The sequence below is a fragment of the Procambarus clarkii genome, chromosome 92 (assembly GCF_040958095.1).
Source record: "Procambarus clarkii isolate CNS0578487 chromosome 92, FALCON_Pclarkii_2.0, whole genome shotgun sequence".
Classification (NCBI taxonomy): Eukaryota; Metazoa; Arthropoda; class Malacostraca; order Decapoda; family Cambaridae; genus Procambarus; species Procambarus clarkii.
The window spans coordinates 16,359,401-16,377,818 of NC_091241.1; the positions used below are offsets into that span (position 1 = coordinate 16,359,401).

At 54.7% G+C, this 18,418-nt stretch overlaps 1 protein-coding gene across 13 annotated transcripts in view; it reads right to left on the reverse strand.

Moving 5' to 3' along the window:
- LOC123774996 (solute carrier family 23 member 1) overlaps positions 1 to 18,418 on the reverse strand; it is a 148,339-nt gene that overhangs the window by 110,180 nt on the left and 19,741 nt on the right. For 2 of the 13 annotated variants that reach the window (XR_011225976.1, XM_069319002.1), the window contains exon 2: positions 4,916 to 5,047. The exons of 10 other annotated variants lie outside the window; for them this stretch is intronic. The gene's annotated coding sequence lies outside the window, so the exon portion shown is untranslated. Of the gene's footprint in view, positions 1 to 4,915; positions 5,048 to 18,418 lie in introns of those variants that run through there. One more of the 13 variants, XM_069319003.1, reaches the window with a different exon arrangement.

Genomic DNA, 18,418 nt, shown 5'->3' on the forward strand with positions numbered 1-18,418 from the left:
CCTCAGGGGTGGCTTAGGGTGACCTCAGGGGTGGCTTAGGGTGACCTCAGGGGTGGCCTAGGGTGACCTCAGGGTGACCTCTGGGGGTGGCCTGGGGTGACCTCAGGGGTGGCTTAAGGTGACCTCAGGGGTGGCTTAGGGTGACCTCAGGGGTGGCTTAGGGTGACCTCAGGGGTGGCTTAGGGTGACCTCAGGGGTGGCTTAGGGTGACCTCAGGGGTGGCTTAGGGTGACCTCAGGGGTGGCTTAGGGTGACCTCAGGGGTGGCTTAGGGTGACCTCAGGGGTGGCTTAGGGTGACCTCAGGGGTGGCTTAGGGTGACCTCAGGGGTGGCTTAGGGTGACCTCAGGGGTGGCTTAGGGTGACCTCAGGGGTGGCTTAGGGTGACCTCAGGGGTGGCTTAGGGTGACCTCAGGGGTGGCTTAGGGTGACCTCAGGGGTGGCTTAGGGTGACCTCAGGGGTGGCTTAGGGTGACCTCAGGGATGGCTTAGGGTGACCTCTGGGGGTGGCCTAGGGTGACCTCTGGGGGTGGCTTAGGGTGACCTCAGGGGTGGCTTAGGGTGACCTCTGGGGGTGGCTTAGGGTGACCTCAGGGGTGGCTTATGGTGACCTCTGGGGGTGGCCTAGGGTGACCTCAGGGGTGGCTTAGGGTGACCTCTGGGGGTGGCCTAGGGTGACCTCTGGGGGTGGCCTAGGGTGACCTCAGGGGTGGCTTAGGGTGACCTCAGGGGTGGCTTAGGGTGACCTCAGAGGTGGCTTAGGGTGACCTCTGGGGGTGGCCTAGGGTGACCTCAGGGGTGGCTTAGGGTGACCTCTGGGGTGGCTTAGGGTGACCTCAGGGGTGGCTTAGGGTGACCTCAGGGGTGGCTTAGGGTGACCTCAGAGGTGGCTTAGGGTGATTTCTGGGGTGGCTTAGGGTGACCTCTGGGGTGGCTTAGGGTGACCTCAGGGGTGACCTCCGGGGTGGCTTAGGGTTACATCTGGGGTGGCTTAGGGTGACTTCTGGGGTGGCTTAGGGTGACCTCTGGGGTGGCTTACGGTGACCTCTGGGGGTGGCTTAGGGTGACCTCAGGGGTGGCTTAGGGTGACCTCAGGGGTGGCTTAGGGTGACCTCTGAGGTGGCTTAGGGTGACCTCTGGGGGTAGCTTAGGGTGACCTCTGGGGGTGGCTTAGGGTGACCTCTAGGGGTGGCTTAGGGTGACCTCTGGGGTGGCTTAGGGTGACTTCTGGGGTGGCTTAGGGTGACCTCAGGGGTGGCTTAGGGTGACCTCTGGGGTGGCTTAGGGTGACCTCTGGGGTGGCTTAGGGTGACCTCTGGGGTGGCATAGTGACCTCTGGGGTGGCTTAGGGTGACCTCTGGGGTGGCTTAGGGTGACCTCTGGGGGTGGCTTAGGGTGACCTCTGGGGTGGCTTAGGGTGACCTCTGGGGGTAGCTTAGGGTGACCTCTGGGGGTGGCTTAGGGTGACCTCTGGGGGTGGCTTAGGGTGACCTCTGGGATGGCTTAGGGTGACCTCTGGTGTGGCTTAGGGTGACCTCTGGGGTGGCTTAGGGTGACCTCTGGGGGTGGCTTAGGGTGACCTCTGGGGTGGCTTAGGGTGACCTCTGGGGTGGCTTAGGGTGACCTCTGGGGGTGGCTTAGGGTGACCTCTGGGGTGGCTTAGGGTGACCTCTGGGGTGGCTTAGGGTGACCACGTGTTTGCAACCCTCGTCTCCTGTCTATGTGGGTTCAGGGAATTAATGTAAGATTGAGGTGGTAAGATAATTATTGTACTTGGGGGGATAAGGGTTAATAAATTATATATTAAGGTTGATATAGGAGTTTCCATCATCCTTGTTGGAGTTGTGTGGTTAATCTCTCTAGACTGTAGGTCATTTATAGTAACTAACACTTCTCTGGGAACTGTGTGCCCCTGGGTGCCGGGCCTTATCTCACCCCACTGATAGCAGCTCCGTGACCTTCAATATTGACCCCCACACAGCAAGCACCAGTACTGGAACATCCTGGTGAGGGGGGGGGGGGGGGAAGAGGTGTCAAGGGGGGAGGAGATGTCATGGTGTGGGGGGGAGATGTCATGGTGGGGGGGGGGTGTCATGGTGGGGGGAGATGTCATGGTGCATGGTGGGGGGGTGTCATGGTGGGGGGGTGTCAAGGTGGGGGGGGAGATGTCATGGTAGGGGTGGAGATGTCATGGTGGGGAGGGGAGAGGTGTCATGGTGGGGGGGAGAGGTGTCATGGTGGGGGGGAGAGGTGTCATGGTGGGGGGGGGAGAGGTGTCATGGTGGGGGGGGAGAGGTGTCATGGTGGGGAGGGGTCATGTTGGGGGGGGAGAGGTGTCATGGTGGGGGGGAGAGGTGTCATGGTGGGGGGGGAGGGGTGTCATGTTGGGGGGGGAGAGGTGTCATGGTGGGGGGGGGGGGAGAGGTGTCATGGTGGGGGGGAGAGGTGTCATGGTGGGGGGGGGGAGAGGTGTCATGGTGGGGGGGGAGAGGTGTCATGGTGGGGGGGGGAGAGGTGTCATGTTGGGGGGGGAGAGGTGTCATGGTGGGGGGGAGAGGTGTCATATTGGGGGGGGAGAGGTGTCATGGTGGGGGGGGGAGAGGTGTCATGGGGGGGGAGAGGTGTCATGGTGGGGGGGGAGAGGTGTCATGGTGGGGGGGGAGAGGTGTCATGGTGGGGGGGAGAGGTGTCATGGTGGTGGGGGAGAGGTGTCATGTTGGGGGGGGGGAGAGGTGTCATGGTGGGGGGGAAGATGTCATGGTGGGGGGAGAGGTGTCATGGTGGGAGGGAGAGGTGTCATGGTGGGGGGGTGTCATGGTGGGGGGGAGATGTCATGGTGGGGGGAGAGGTGTCATGGTGGGGGGGAGAGGTGTCATGGTGGGGGGGAGAGGTGTCATGGTGGGGGGGGAGAGGTGTCATGGTGGGGGGGGAGAGGTGTCATGTTGGGGGGGAGAGGTGTCATGGTGGGGGGGGAGAGAGGTGTCATGGTGGGGGGGGGGAGAGGTGTCATGGTGGGGGGGGGAGAGGTGTCATGGTGGCGGGGGGAGAGGTGTCATGGTGGGGGTGAGAGGTGTCATGGTGGGGGGGAGAGGTGTCATGGTGGGGGGGAGAGGTGTCATGGTGTGGGGGAGAGGTGTCATGGTGGGGGGGGAGAGGTGTCATGGTGGGGGGGGAGAGGTGTCATGGTGGCGGGGGAGAGGTGTCATGGTGGGGGTGAGAGGTGTCATGGTGGGGGGAGAGGTGTCATGGTGGGGGGGAGAGGTGTCATGGTGTGGGGGAGAGGTGTCATGGTGGGGGGGGAGAGGTGTCATGGTGGGGGGGGGGAGAGGTGTCATGGTGGGGGGGGAGAGGTGTCATGGTGGGGGGGAGAGGTGTCATGGTGGGGGGGAGAGGTGTCATGGTGTGGGGGAGAGGTGTCATGGTGGGGGGGGAGAGGTGTCATGGTGGGGGGGGGAGAGGTGTCATGGTGGGGGGGGGGAGAGGTGTCATGGTGGGGGGGGGGAGAGGTGTCATGGTGGGGGGGAGAGGTGTCATGGTGGGGGGGAGAGGTGTCATGGTGGGGGGGGAGAGGTGTCATGGTGGGGGGGGGGAGAGGTGTCATGGTGGGGGGGGGAGAGGTGTCATGGTGTGGGGGAGAGGTGTCATGGTGGGGGGGGAGAGGTGTCATGGTGGGGGGGGGAGAGGTGTCATGGTGGGGGGGGGAGAGGTGTCATGGTGGGGGGGGGGAGAGGTGTCATGGTGTGGGGGAGAGGTGTCATGGTGGGGGGGAGAGGTGTCATGGTGGGGGGGAGAGGTGTCATGGTGGGGGGGAGAGGTGTCATGGTGGGGGGGAGAGGTGTCATGGTGGGGGGGGGAGAGGTGTCATGGTGGGGGGGGAGAGGTGTCATGGTGGGAAGGGGAACTTTTTGTTATTATTTTCTACCACAGACGTGGCCAGACATTTACAATGCTAACCAGCATATATACATTTTCTTCTGTCCTCCATGGACAGGGTGAGAGAAGTGTTAAACATATAGTTCAAGGGTTTATTGAACACTCAACCACAGAAGGTGATTCTGTGCTTTTAAAATGCTAAGCTAACCTACATACGTAAATACATAGATACACAGATTTACGTATGCCCTACATAAAGTGTTAGATGTGTCTTTTACATAGTGTCATTAATGTGCATTTACAAAGGTGAAATGTAATTCTGATCAGCTTCCACATATACATACACATACATAAACATATATATATATATATATATATATATATATATATATATATATATATATATATATATATATATATATATATATATATATATATATATATATATATATATATATATATATATATATATATATATATATATATATATATATATATATATATATATATATATATATATATATATATATATATATATATATATATATATACACATACACATACCTTTGTCTATTTTACTCTGACAGGGTGAGATAGCTGATCACTGGTCAACACCACACTGGTCAACACCACACTGGTCAACACCACACTCACATACTCAGCCTTACTGGTCAACACCTCCAGGTTCTCTTACCACCATCCCTCTTCCTACCTCCCCCCCCCCCTCAAGGCGTAACACTTCGAATTCTTAACGTAAGTGTTGGAGGTGTCCTCGTGTGTGTGTGTGCGCGCGTGCGTGCGTGCGTGCGTGCGAGAGAGAGAGAGAGAGAGAGAGAGAGAGAGAGAGAGAGAGAGAGAGAGAGAGAGAGAGAGAGAGAGAGAGAGAGAGAGAGAGAGAGAGAGAGAGAGAGAGAGAGAGAGAGAGAGAGAGAGAGAGAGAGAGAGAGAGAGAGAGAGAGAGAGAGAGAGAGAGAGAGAGAGAGAGAGAGAGAGAGAGAGAGAGTGTCAGAGAGAGAGAGAGTATAACTAACCACCGTGATTACTTGCTATAATAATGGGGTTTCCTTGTCTCATGGTGCAGGTGTAGACGGGTGGTGTTGCAGGTGACCGCGAGCCGGGGGGGGGGAGGGAGGTGCTCACAGGCCTCTGACAGGGGCTCCTCCTCCTCTACCCACCTGTGTACAAGAATAACAACATGTAAAATGGTCTACAGCAAACGCTTTCTTCTTCTTCTTTATTTGTTGGTGTGGGGGGGGGGGGGGGGAGGACACCCGTCAACACCAGACACCCGTCAACACCAGACGCCCGTCAACACCTGACACCCGTCAACACCAGACACCCGTCAACACCAGACACCCGTCAACACCAGACACCCGTCAACACCTGACACCCGTCAACACCTGACACCCGTCAACACCAGACACCCGTCAACACCTGACACCCGTCAACACCTGACACCCGTCAACACCAGACACCCGTCAACACCTGACACCCGTCAACACCAGACACCCGTCAACACCAGACACCCGTCAACACCTGACACCCGTCAACACCAGACACCCGTCAACACCTGACACCCGTCAACACCTGACACCCGTCAACACCTGACACTACCAAGCCACATACACTACCACTATACCGCCGTACACTTGTTAGTCAAACAACCGGATTTCTATTGAAATCACAGTGACTGTTGAGGCCGCTACTGAAGCAAGTCCAAGTCCCTGGCCAAGTCCCAAGTCCCAAGTCCAAGACCAGAAGCCCTCGGGTGGAGGGGCAGAGTGGTGTACACCCCAGCCCTCGGGTGGTGGGGCAGAGTGGTGTACACCCCAGCCCTCGGGTGGTGGGGCAGAGTGGTCTACACCCCAGCCCTCGGGTGGTGGGGCAGAGTGGTCTACACCCCAGCCCTCGGGTGGTGGGGCAGAGTGGTCTACACCCCAGCCCTCGGGTGGTGGGGCAGAGTGGTCTACACCCCAGCCCTCGGGTGGTGGGGCAGAGTGGTCTACACCCCAGCCCTCGGGTGGTGGGGCAGAGTGGTCTACACCCCAGCCCTCGGGTGGTGGGGCAGAGTGGTCTACACCCCAGCCCTCGGGTGGTGGGGCAGAGTGGTGTACACCCCAGCCCTCGGGTGGTGGGGCAGAGTAGTCTACACCCCAGCCCTCGGGTGGAGGGGCAGAGTGGTCTACACCCCAGCCCTCGGGTGGTGGGGCAGAGTGGTCTACACCCCAGCCCTCGGGTGGTGGGGCAGAGTGGTCTACACCCCAGCCCTCGGGTGGTGGGGCAGAGTGGTCTACACCCCAGCCCTCGGGTGGTGGGGCAGAGTAGTCTACACCCCAGCCCTCGGGTGGAGGGGCAGAGTGGTCTACACCCCAGCCCTCGGGTGGTGGGGCAGAGTGGTCTACACCCCAGCCCTCGGGTGGTGGGGCAGAGTGGTCTACACCCCAGCCCTCGGGTGAGGGGGCAGAGTGGTCTACACCCCAGCCCTCGGGTGAGGGGGCAGAGTGGTCTACACCCCAGCCCTCGGGTGAGGGGGCAGAGTGGTCTACACCCCAGCCCTCGGGTGGTGGGGCAGAGTGGTCTACACCCCAGCCCTCGGGTGGTGGGGCAGAGTAGTCTACACCCCAGCCCTCGGGTGGAGGGGCAGAGTGGTCTACACCCCAGCCCTCGGGTGGTGGGGCAGAGTGGTCTACACCCCAGCCCTCGGGTGAGGGGGCAGAGTGGTCTACACCCCAGCCCTCGGGTGAGGGGGCAGAGTGGTGTACACCCCAGCCCTCGAGTGAGGGGGCAGAGTGGTGTACACCCCAGCCCTCGGGTGGTGGGGCAGAGTGGTCTACACCCCAGCCCTCGGGTGAGGGGGCAGAGTGGTGTACACCCCAGCCCTCGAGTGAGGGGGCAGAGTGGTGTACACCCCAGCTGCACAAGTCACGGTGGTATAGTGGCAGCGTGTGCTGCTTGGCATTATCCTGGTCGTTGGTTCGCGACCACCTCACTGCCCTAATGGGTTTTCTCATTAATATGTATCTCATTAATGGGATTTCTGAATGTCAACAAAGTCAACTCCCCAACGGTCCAGGTCTCCCCAACGGTCCAGGTCTCCCCAACGGTCCAGGTCTCCCCAACGGTCTAGGTCTCCCCAACGGTCCAGGTCTCCCCAACGGTCCAGGTCTCCCCAACGGTCCAGGTCTCCCCAACGGTCTAGGTCTCCCCAACGGTCCAGGTCTCCCCAACGGTCCAGGTCTCCCCAACGGTCCAGGTCTCCCCAACGGTCCAGGTCTCCCCAACGGTCCAGGTCTCCCCAACGGTCCAGGTCTCCCCAACGGTCCAGGTCTCCCCAACGGTCTAGGTCTCCCCAACGGTCCAGGTCTCCCCAACGGTCTAGGTCTCCCCAACGGTCCAGGTCTCCCCAACGGTCCAGGTCTCCCCAACGGTCCAGGTCTCCCCAACGGTCCAGGTCTCCCCAACGGTCCAGGTCTCCCCAACGGTCCAGGTCTCCCCATCGGTCCAGGTCTCCCCAACGGTCCAGGTCTCCCCAACGGTCCAGGTCTCCCCAACGGTCCAGGTCTCCCCATCGGTCCAGGTCTCCCCAACGGTCCAGGTCTCCCCAACGGTCCAGGTCTCCCCAACGGTCCAGGTCTCCCCAACGGTCCAGGTCTCCCCAACGGTCCAGGTCTCCCCAACGGTCCAGGTCTCCCCAACGGTCTAGGTCTCCCCAACGGTCCAGGTCTCCCCAACGGTCCAGGTCTCCCCAACGGTCCAGGTCTCCCCAACGGTCCAGGTCTCCCCAACGGTCCAGGTCTCCCCAACGGTCCAGGTCTCCCCAACGGTCCAGGTCTCCCCAACGGTCCAGGTCTCCCCAACGGTCCAGGTCTCCCCAACGGTCTAGGTCTCCCCAACGGTCCAGGTCTCCCCAACGGTCCAGGTCTCCCCAACGGTCCAGGTCTCCCCAACGGTCCAGGTCTCCCCAACGGTCCAGGTCTCCCCAACGGTCCAGGTCTCCCCAACGGTCCAGGTCCACACCTCATCGCACAACTCTCATATTTTCCTCCCGCCCATCCGGCCACAACAACATCGAATGTGCGACACTCTTTTTCGCCAACCAATAATCTGTGACACGGAGGGGGCCCTCTGTTACACGGAGGGGCCATCAGGGACACTGAGGGGGCCCTCTGTGACACGGAAGGGGCCCTCTGTGACACGGAGGGGGGCCCCTCAGGGACATGGAGGGGCCCTCAGGGACACGGAGGGGGCCCTTTGTGACACGGAGGGGCCCTCAGTGACATGGAGGGGGGCCCTCAGGGACATGGAGGGGCCCTCAGGGACACGGAGGGGGCCCTCTGTTACACGGAGGGGCCCTCAGGGACACGGAGGGGGCCCTCAGGGACATGGAGGGGCCCTCAGGGACACGGAGGGGGGCCCTCAGGGACATGGAAGGGCCCTCAGGGACACGGAGTGGGGCCCTCAGGGACATGGAGGGGCCCTCAGGGACACGGAGGGGGCCCTCTGTTACACGGAGGGGCCCTCAGGGACACGGAGGGGCCCCTCTGTGACACGGAGGGGCCCTCAGGGACACGGAGGGGCTCCTCTGTGGCACGGAGGGGCCCTCAGGAACACGGAGGGGCCCCTCTGTGGCACGGAGGGGCCCCTCTGTGGCACGGAGGGGCCCTCAGTGACAGGGAGGGCCCAAGTCCCAAGCTGTAAATCAGCCCTACAACTGTCCCCAAGAAGCAGCCGGAGCGTTGACGGGTTACTCACGGAGCTGGAGAGGAAGTGTGTGAGGGGCAGAACCCCCCCCCACCCCAACTGATGCGGGAGATGTGTTGGTACTGTCTGTGTGCACCCAGTGGGGTCACCCCTGGCACCACAGGTTCGAATCTCGGTGGGATCATAATGTTTTTTTTTTTGTTTTTTTTTGGGGGGGGGATCATAATATATATATAACTTGATACATGCAGCTCTTGATAAAAATGAGTTCCCTGTTGGGTTATTTGTTGACCTACGTAAGGCTTTTGATACTGTCAACCACCAAAACCTTCTTTTTAAATTACAACATTATGGAGTCAGAGGACACTCCCTCCAATATGTTCAGTCTTACCTTACTGACAGGCTCCAGTATGTTTCTGTGAATAATTCCATTTCTCCCACCCTACCCATCAACATTGGTGTTCCTCAGGGCAGCATACTTGGCCCTCTCCTCTTTCTCATCTACATTAATGATCTTCCAAATCCCTATCAACGCCTCAAACCAATTTTATTTGCTGATACACAACCTTCATTTTCTCCAGTCCTGACCCTCTTGCTCTGAATGTCACAGTGAATACTGAACTAAATAAAATCCATCTTGGGCTAACTGTTGACAAATTCACCCTCAACATTGAAAAACTTCCTTTATTTTGTTTGGTAATAAATCCTCTGAACAAAATAATTCAAAACTTATAATAATAATTTATTTGCAAGAATGTATAATGGGTTGGTGAGTTTGCAATTTGTACATTCTTGCAAAGCCACTAACACGCATATCGGGCAGGTCCTTAATCTAACATATCCGGTAAGATGAAAAGGTACGTTGTAGCAAGATTATATATATCAACAAGTAACTACAACATAAGTTGAGAGGTGATTACACTGGTAAAGATATATGTCTTTAGTACTAATATTGAGGAAGTGGGTAATGCAAGATACAGTGTGAGTTTGAAGCAAAATGTAGGAAACTATCAGGATGAAATTAGATATACTTTTTTTATTTTACTTTTTAACAGGGCAAATACTGAATTGACGATATTCAAATTAGTAACAAAGTAGATGGTAAATTCCTTGGTGTCCTCATCGATAACAAGCTGAAATATTCAAAATATAGCAAAATACGTTGTTAAAACTGTTGGCATTCTTTCTAAGATCAGATATTATGTACCTCGCCCTGCCCTGGTGACACTCTATTATTCTCTCATCTATCCTTATCTCAACTATGGTATTTATGCTTGGGGTTCTACTACCCAAAATCATTTACGTCCTCTAATTACTCAACTCAAAGCTGCTGTTAGAACAATATCCAACTCTGGCCCCAGACAGCACTCGGCCCTCTTACTTAAATCTTTGAATATGTTAGATATTAAGTCCCTGCACATCCTCTCCTGTGTACTCTATATATTTAAAACTCTGAACATTAATGTCAATCCTGACCTTGAAAACTTCCTAGAAGGTTGTAACAGAACCAATGAGCATCACACCAGAAACAAATACCTATTTGATATTCCAAGAGTACGACTTAATCAAACTAGAAATGCTCTACAAATCAAGGGACCCAGAATGTGGAATGACCTTCCCAATTATGTTAAAGACTGTACCTCTCTCAACCAGTTTAAGATAAAAACTGAGCACTACCTAATTAACTCAATGTAATCTACCTCACCCTAAATGTTAACCTATGATTTGCTATTATCAAACAGTATTGATTGTTGACCAAGTTGTATAACTGCTGATATCTGCAATGTATAGACTTTAAGACAATTTAAGTCTTTTGTTTATTAGTTAAATTACTGCTGTTCTGTTGCAATTTCTGCTGTTCCATCCAACATGTAATTATTGTCATTCTTTATCTTTTTTCTTTTTTCTTCCCTATTTAAATTCAAATCATGCCTTTGATCTCAATTAGTATTAAGTCTTAGTTTTTAATTGTTTTCCCCACACCTTGCCCGAAACGCTGTGCGTATTAGTGGCTTTAGTAAAGTAAAGTAAAGTAAAGTAAAGAAAATTAAAGTAAAGTAAAGTAAAGTAAAGTAAAGTAAAGTAAAGTAAAGTAAAGTAAAGAAAAGTAAAGTAAAGTAAAGAAAAGAAAAGTAAAGTAAAGTAAAGTAAAGTAAAGTAAAGTAAAGTAAAGTAAAGTATATTCAGGAAAGTACATACCACGTTGTACATACATTTAGGCATTGTATAGGTCTATCTATCACCCCAACATTATGTCTGTAGCTCATCCTGAATGTATGTACATTAACCTGACTAAACATTAGTATTATCATCATTATTATAGAGGACTACGAGAGAGTACAAGAAAGCCGTGTACAGCGGATGGTCACCGGACGCTCAGATAAGATGACAAGTTTCCAGAAAACTGCGTAAGATTGTGGAATTTCCCGCAAGGATGGAGGCGGGAGAGGAATCCCCGGGGCGGACATTGTGTCAACTGCACCTCCCCACTCCCCACCTCCTCGGCTCCTCCATCACACTTACCCCTTTACCCATTACCAATGCCCCCCCCCCACACTCCCCATATTCCCATTATTTTAACCAAGAAGCCCCTTAAGACAATGGGTGAGGTACCCACGGGACCACAACAGTGGCCTGACTCCCGGGCCACTGTTGCCACTGTTGCCACTGTTACCACTGTTGCCACTGTTGCCACTGTTGCCACTGTTATCTTGGCCCCGGTGTGATACTTGTTCATGCAGGTGGTTGATGATCTATGTCGATGGACCCACAACTGTTTACTGACCAATCACCAAGTTAAGTTTACTTATGAGAAAAGTTCATGACTTAAATTAAACTCTCAATGTAGATACACTGATAAATGGGGGGTAACCTCTGTGTATACCAGTACCCATTGTCACCCTCTGTGTATACCAGTACCCATTGTCACCCTCTGTGTATACCAGTACCCATTGTCACCCTCTGTGTATACCAGTACCCATTGTCATCCTCTGTGTATACCAGTACCCATTGTCACCCTCTGTGTATACCAGTACCCATTGTCACCCTCTGTGTATACCAGTACCCATTGTCACCCTCTGTGTATACCAGTACCCATTGTCACCCTCTGTGTATACCAGTACCCATTGTCACCCTCTGTGTATACCAGTACCCATTGTCATCCTCTGTGTATACCAGTACCCATTGTCATCCTCTGTGTATACCAGTACCCATTGTCATCCTCTGTGTATACCAGTACCCATTGTCACCCTCTGTGTATACCAGTACCCATTGTCACCCTCTGTGTATACCAGTACCCATTGTCACCCTCTGTGTATACCAGTACCCATTGTCATCCTCTGTGTATACCAGTACCCATTGTCACCCTCTGTGTATACCAGTACCCATTGTCACCCTCTGTGTATACCAGTACCCATTGTCACCCTCTGTGTATACCAGTACCCATTGTCACCCTCTGTGTATACCAGTACCCATTGTCACCCTCTGTGTATACCAGTACCCATTGTCACCCTCTGTGTATACCAGTACCCATTGTCACCCTCTGTGTATACCAGTACCCATTGTCACCCTCTGTGTATACCAGTACCCATTGTCACCCTCTGTGTATACCAGTACCCATTGTCATCCTCTGTGTATACCAGTACCCATTGTCACCCTCTGTGTATACCAGTACCCATTGTCACCCCTCTGTGTATACCAGTACCCATTGTCACCCCTCTGTGTATACCAGTACCCATTGTCATCCTCTGTGTATACCAGTACCCATTGTCATCCTCTGTGTATACCAGTACCCATTGTCCCCCTCTGTGTATACCAGTACCCATTGTCCCCCTCTGTGTATACCAGTACCCATTGTCATCCTCTGTGTATACCAGTACCCATTGTCATCCTCTGTGTATACCAGTACCCATTGTCATCCTCTGTGTATACCAGTACCCATTGTCACCCTCTGTGTATACCAGTACCCATTGTCCCCCTCTGTGTATACCAGTACCCATTGTCATCCTCTGTGTATACCAGTACCCATTGTCATCCTCTGTGTATACCAGTACCCATTGTCATCCTCTGTGTATACCTGTACCCATTGTCACCCTCTGTGTATACCAGTACCCATTGTCATCCTCTGTGTATACCAGTACCCATTGTCACAATCTGTGTATACCAGTACCCATTGTCATCCTCTGTGTATACCAGTACCCATTGTCACCCTCTGTGTATAACAGTACCCATTGACATCCTCTGTGTATACCAGTACCCATTGTCACCCTCTGTGTATACCAGTACCCATTGTCATCCACCCATATACTTAGTCAACGCATAGTTGAAACATCCAAGTGAGTTTACCTCCATGTTGTAACCTGGTAACGCGGCCATGTTGTAACCAGGTAACGCGGCCATGTTCTAACCTGGTAACGTGACCATGTTGTAACCTGGTAACGTAGCTATGTTATAACCTGGTAACGTGGCCATGTTGTAACCTGGTAACGTGGCCATGTTGTAACATGGTAACGCGGCCATGTTGTAACCAGGTAACGTGGCCATGTTGTAACCTGGTAACGCGGCCATGTTCTAACCTAGTAACGTGACCATGTTGTAACCTGGTAACGTAGCTATGTTATAACCTTGTAACGCGGCCATGTTGTAACCATATAACGTGGCCATGTTGTAACCTGGTAACGCGGCCATGTTGTAACCAGGTAACGTGGCCATGTTGTAACCAGGTAACGCGGCCATGTTGTAACCAGGTAACGTGGCCATGTTGTAACCAGGTAACGCGGCCATGTTGTAACCTGGTAACGCGGCCATGTTATAACCAGGTAACGTGGCCATGTTGTAACCAGGTAACGCGGCCATGTTGTAACCTGGTAACGCGGCCATGTTGTAACCTGGTAACGCGGCCATGTTGTAACCTGGTAACGCGGCCATGTTGTAACCTGGTAACGTGGCTATGTTGTAACCTGGTAACGTGGTCATGTTGTAACCTGGTAACGCGGCCATGTTGTAACCAGGTAACGTGGCCATGTTGTAACCAGGTAACGCGGCCATGTTGTAACCAGGTAACGCGGTCATGCTGTAACCTGGTAACGCGGCCATGTTATAACCAGGTAACGTGGCCATGTTGTAACCAGGTAATGCGGCCATGTTGTAACCTGGTAACGCGGCCATGTTGTAACCAGGTAACGTGGCCATGTTGTAACCAGGTAACGCGGCCATGTTGTAACCTGGTAACGCGGCCATGTTGTAACCTGGTAACGCGGCCATGTTGTAACCTGGTAACGTGGCCATGTTGTAACCTGGTAACGTGGCCATGTTGTAACCTGGTAACGCGGCCATGTTGTAACCTGGTAACGTGGCCATGTTGTAACCTGGTAACGCGGCCATGTTGTAACCAGGTAACGCGGCCATGTTGTAACCTGGTAACGCGGCCATGTTGTAACCAGGTAACGTGGCCATGTTGTAACCTGGTAACGTGGCCATGTTGTAACCTGGTAACGCGGCCATGTTGTAACCTGGTAACGTGGCCATGTTGTAACCTGGTAACGCGGCCATGTTGTAACCTGGTAACGCGGCCATGTTGTAACCAGGTAACGCGGCCATGTTGTAACCTGGTAACGTGACCATGTTGTAACCAGGTAACGTGGCCATGTTGTAACCAGGTAACGCGGCCATGTTGTAACCAGGTAACGCGGCCATGTTGTAACCTGGTAACGCGGCCATGTTGTAACCAGGTAACGCGGCCATGTTGTAACCAGGTAACGCGGCCATGTTGTAACCTGGTAACGTGGCCATGTTGTAACCAGGTAACGCGGCCATGTTGTAACCTGGTAACGTGACCTCTAAACTTTTAACCTTTTTATCCAAATCAGTTTTTGTACCTATTTATTTACTGAATATAAATTATTTACCGAAAATCCAGTCTTGTTTCAGGTAGCTGTTGTTGTCAGTTGTTGACACGTCCCGCCGCCGCCGCCGCCGGCCGTGTCCTCAAGGTTCTCACATTGTCTAGCTTCAACTAGGTCTCTTAGGCCTAGCAAGAGTGGAGTTTGGGTTATGTTGTCTTCATATGGAAGAGTTATAATGCCCAGGATAACGTAGTTATCATTTTGAAATTTGAATTTTGAAGAAAGTTTATTCTGGAAAATATACACACAAAGGGATGAGGCAGCTCCAGCTATGCTCACCGCTGTAAGCCCAAACGTTGCGACACTCGACTTTCAGCCCGTAATCTTAAGGTTTCCCAACGTCAAGAAAACGGTCAATTTAAAGTGGCCTTATCCTAACCTACTAAAGAACCCACAACAGAAAACAGTACCTCACTTTCGCGAGGCACCACCATTATCTACCACGACAACGGCCTCATGTACCGCCAAGGACGGACCTGCGACGGTGTGTGTACGACCAGAGGTTGTGACGTTATAGGACGACGCCCCTCACCTTGGCGGCGGCCAGGCAGGAAATTCCTTGGCCCTGGCGTTACCTTAGTCCAGGCGTTACCTTGGCCCCGGCGTAACCTCGGCCCTGGCGTAACCTTGGCCCTGGCGTTACCTTGGCCTCGGCGTTACCTTGGCCCCGGCGTTACCTTGGGCCCCAGCGTTAACTTGGCCCAGGCGTTACCTTGGCCCAGGCGTTACCTTAGTCTTAGCGTTACCTTAGGCCTGGCGTTACCTTGGCCTCGGCGTTATCTTGGCCCCGGCGTAACCTTGGCCCTGGCGTTACCATGACTATGGCGTTACCTTGGCCCCAGCGTTACCTTGGCTCTGGCGTTACCTTGGCCCCAGCGTTACCTTGGCCCCAGCGTTACCTTTGCCTCGCGTTACCTTGGCCCCGGCGTTACCTAGGCCCTGGCGTTATCTTGGCCCTGGCGTTATCTTGGCCCCGGCGTTATCTTGGCCCTGGCGTTACCTTGGCCCCGGCGTTACCATGACTATGGCGTTACCTTTGCCTCGGCGTTACCTTGGCCCCAGCGTTACCTTGGCTCTGGCGTAACCTTGACCATTACGTTACCTTCGCCACAGCGTTACCTTGCCCCGGTGTTACCCTAGTCCAGGCGTTACCTTGGCCCTGGCGTTACCTTGGCGTCGGCGTTACCTTTCCCCCGGCGTTACCTTGGTACTGGCGTTACCTTGGCCCCAGCGTTACCTTTGCCTCGGCGTTACCTTTCCCCCGGCGTTACCTTGGTACTGGCGTTACCTTGGCCCCGGCGTTACCTTTGCCTCAGCGTTACCTTGGCCCCGGCGTTACCTTGGCCCCGGCGTTACCTTGGCCCCGGCGTTACCTTGGCCCCAGCGTTACCTTTGCCCCAGCGTTACCTTGCCCCGGCGTTACCTTGGCCCTGGCGTTACCTTGGCCCCAGCGTTACCTTTGCCCCAGCGTTACCTTGCTCCGGCGTTACCTTGGCCCTGGCGTTACCTTGGCCCCGGCGTTACCTTGGCCCTAGCGTTACCTTTGCCCCAGCGTTACCTTGCCCCGGCGTTACCTTGGCCCTGGCGTTACCTTAGCCCTGGCGTTACCTTGGCCCTGGCGTTATCTTGGCCCCGGCGATACCTTGGCCCCAGCGTTACCTTGGCCCTGGCGTTACCTTGGGCCCTGGCGTTACCTTGGCCCTGGCGTTACCTTGGCCCCGGCGTTACCTTCGCCCCAGCGTTACCTTAGCCCTGGCGTTACCTTGGCCCTGGCGTTACCTTTGCCCCGGTGTTACCTTGGCCCTGGCGTTACCTCGGCCCTGGCGTTACCTTGGCCCTGGCGTTACCTAGGGCCCTGGCGTTACCTTGGGCCCTGGCGTTACCTTGGCCCTGGCGTTACCTCGGCCCTGGCGTTACCTTGGCCCTGGCGTTACCTTGGCCCCAGCGTTACCTTGGCCTCGGCGCTACCTTGGCCCCAGCGTTACCTTGGCCCCGGCGTTACCTCGGCCCCGGCGTTACCTTGGCCCTGGCGTTACCTTGGCCCTGGCGTTACCTCGGCCCTGGCGTTACCTCGGCCCCGGCGTTACCTCGGCCCCGGCGTTACCTTGGCCCTGGCGTTACCTTGGCCCTGGCGTTACCTTGGCCCTGGCGTTACCTCGGCCCTGGCGTTACCTTGGCCCTGGCTTTACCTTGGCCCTGGCGTTACCTCGGCCCTGGCGTTACCTCGGCCCTGGCGTTACCTTGGCCCCGGTGTTACCTCGGCCCTGGCGTTACATTGGCCCTGGCGTTACCTTGGCCCTGGCTTTACCTTGGCCCTGGCGTTACCTCGGCCCTGGCGTTACCTCGGCCCTGGCGTTACCTTGGCCCCGGTGTTACCTCGGCCCTGGCGTTACATTGGCCCTGGCGTTACCTCGGCCCTGGCGTTACCTCGGCCCTGGCGTTACCTTGGCCCCGGCGTTACCTTGGCCCTGGCGTTACCTTGGCCCTGGCTTTACCTTGGCCCTGGCGTTACCTCGGCCCTGGCGTTACCTCGGCCCTGGCGTTACCTTGGCCCCGGCGTTACCTCGGCCCTGGCGTTACCTCGGCCCTGGCGTTACCTTGGCCCCGGTGTTACCTCGGCCCTGGCGTTACATTGGCCCAACATTACATAAACACTGTCTTGTTGAAATGTTACAGTCAGTCTGCAGTTTATATCTGATCATTTAACCCTAACCCGCCAAGCACACGACCAAACAGCAACGTTGCCACAACGTTCTAACAGGTTTTAACACCTAATAAGTTGTAACAACGTTTTAACACATCATAAAAACGTTATAACAACATGTAACAACTTTATTACAAGTTGTAACAAGCGGAAAATAGGGACATTTACGTCTTGTGTTGGCAGACCAAACTCTCTTACTGAGAGTTACGACCCTCTCTGAGAGGGAGAGTTACGACCCTCTCTGAGAGGGAGAGTTACGACCCTCTCTGAGAGGGAGAGTTACGACCCTCTCTGAGAGGGAGAGTTACGGCCCTCTCTGAGAGGGAGAGTTACGGCCCTCTCTGAGAGGGAGAGTTACGACCCTCTCTGAGAGGGAGAGTTACGACCCTCTCTGAGAGGGAGAGTTACGACCCTCTCTGAGAGGGAGAGTTACGGCCCTCTCTGAGAGGGAGAGTTACGACCCTCTCTGAGAGGGAGAGTTACGACCCTCTCTGAGAGGGAGAGTTACGGCCCTCTCTGAGAGGGAGAGTTACGACCCTCTCTGAGAGGGTGAGTTACGGCCCTCTCTGAGAGGGAGAGTTACGACCCTCTCTGAGAGGGAGAGTTACGACCCTCTCTGAGAGGGAGAGTTACGGCCCTCTCTGAGAGGGAGAGTTACGACCCTCTCTGAGAGGGAGAGTTACGGCCCTCTCTGAGAGGGAGAGTTACGACCCTCTCTGAGAGGGAGAGTTACGGCCCTCTCTGAGAGGGAGAGTTACGACCCTCTCTGAGAGGGAGAGTTACGACCCTCTCTGAGAGGGAGAGTTACGGCCCTCTCTGAGAGGGAGAGTTACGACCCTCTCTGAGAGGGTGAGTTACGGCCCTCTCTGAGAGGGAGAGTTACGACCCTCTCTGAGAGGGAGAGTTACGACCCTCTCTGAGAGGGAGAGTTACGGCCCTCTCTGAGAGGGAGAGTTACGACCCTCTCTGAGAGGGAGAGTTACGGCCCCTCTCTGAGAGGGAGAGTTACGACCCTCTCTGAGAGGGAGAGTTACGGCCCTCTCTGAGAGGGAGAGTTACGACCCTCTCTGAGAGGGAGAGTTACGGCCCTCTCTGAGAGGGAGAGTTACGGCCCTCTCTGAGAGGGAGAGTTACGGCCCTCTCTGAGAGGGAGAGTTACGACCCTCTCTGAGAGGGAGAGTTACGGCCCTCTCTGAGAGGGAGAGTTACGACCCTCTCTGAGAGGGAGAGTTACGACC